The following is a 1,678-nucleotide window of genomic DNA, read 5'->3' on the forward strand; positions in this document are numbered from 1 at the left end:
ATATTTATCTTTCAGTTAGTCTTTTGCTATGTTTAACTATTATTAAGTATGGTTATCTTTTAATACTGATCTGCTATTTTAGTCAGCATTTTGCAGATTTTTGCTAGCTTTTTGTTATATCTGGCTTCTTGCTACCATTTTATCTTAGCTTTTATTTAGCCTTTTACTACATTTATTTTTCAGATAACCTTTTGATGCTTGTAGCTATTGGCTATCTTTTTATTATGGTTAGCTTTTAGTACTGATGTGCTATTTTAACTAGCATTTTGCTGATTATTTTTTTTACACTTTTAAGTTTTTGTGTTACTTCTGGCTTTTAGCTACCATTTTTATTTTAGCGTTTAGCCTTTTATTGCATTTCTCTTTCACCAGCTTTTGCTATGGTTATCTTTTAATACTGATCTGCTATTTTAGCTATAATTTTGCTGATTTCWTTTGCTGACACTTTATTCCTAGCTTCTAGTTACCATTTCTCTTTTAGTATTTTAGGTAGCCTTAAGCCTTTTGCTACTTTTTAGCCGACATTTTGAGAACTTGGCTTCTGTTTTGCTACTTTAGTCTTAGCTTTTAATTAATGTTTGGCTACTTTTGGTTTATAYCTATCATTTTGCTTTTGTAGACTTTAAGTTTATGTTTTTGTAGCTCTTAGCTGGTGACTTGCTTCTTTTTAGCACAATTTTAGCTTCTGAAATGGTCCAACACTTTGCCTTCACGCTGCCCTTTTGTTTCTAAGTTTTCCACAGAACYGTCTTTAGAAGATCTGAACAGTCACTATGACCTTAATAAAGGCACTGAAAAACAAAATGTAGATATTTTTGGCATGGTGAATTTTGTGTGTTTTGAAGCTCAGCTGAATCCACACAGTGTGAGATTCAGTTCAACCCCGACTCTATCAGCGGTGACCCCAACTTTACCTGCTGACATATAAAGTCGCAGACYACAAAAAGCCCTGTCAGACGTGCCAGCTCCTCCTTGGCCCTGAGGATCCTCTCTCCATTATTCATGAGCGCTCAGGTTGGACCCTGGGAACAAGCTGAACGAGGCGCTGTGTCAATACGTAACACTGGCCGCCACAATGAGCTCGGCCTCCAACTACACTGTTGACAGACACCAGCACAAAAGAGCTGAAAGGGGGTCCCCCTCCGTTCTCACACACACCGAAGAATGAGTCAGTGTGCTGCCACTCGGAGCTCTGTTTGTACAGTATATACAGCCTTTGTCCGCCGCCTCTSTTCTCCCACCAATGGGGCCTGAAGTGTTGATGAAAACCAGGGAGAAGGGACTTCTCTGTGGGTGCCAGCAGGAGTTCATGTTCATTAGATGAGCTCTGCGCCTGGTGGGAAGCACCTGTATGACAGAACAACAACTTATCAGCTTATTGGATTGTAAACAACATTTCGTGGTGCATCGCAGCAAAGCCTCTGTGACGATCGCATCATTACTGCTGAACACATGGTCCATGAAATCAAATACTGCAGTACATACTGTATACAGCAGGTAAAATAAGTATTGAACACGTCACCATTTTTCTCAGTAAATATGTTACTAGAGGTGCTAATGACATGAAATTTTCACCAGCTTATTGGATTGTAAACAACATTTCATGCTGCATCGCAGCAAAGCCTCTGTGACGATCGCATCATTACTGCTGAACACATGGTCCATGAAATCAAATACT

This window comes from Austrofundulus limnaeus, unplaced genomic scaffold (assembly GCF_001266775.1).
Source record: "Austrofundulus limnaeus strain Quisiro unplaced genomic scaffold, Austrofundulus_limnaeus-1.0 Scaffold446, whole genome shotgun sequence".
Taxonomy (NCBI): Eukaryota; Metazoa; Chordata; class Actinopteri; order Cyprinodontiformes; family Rivulidae; genus Austrofundulus; species Austrofundulus limnaeus.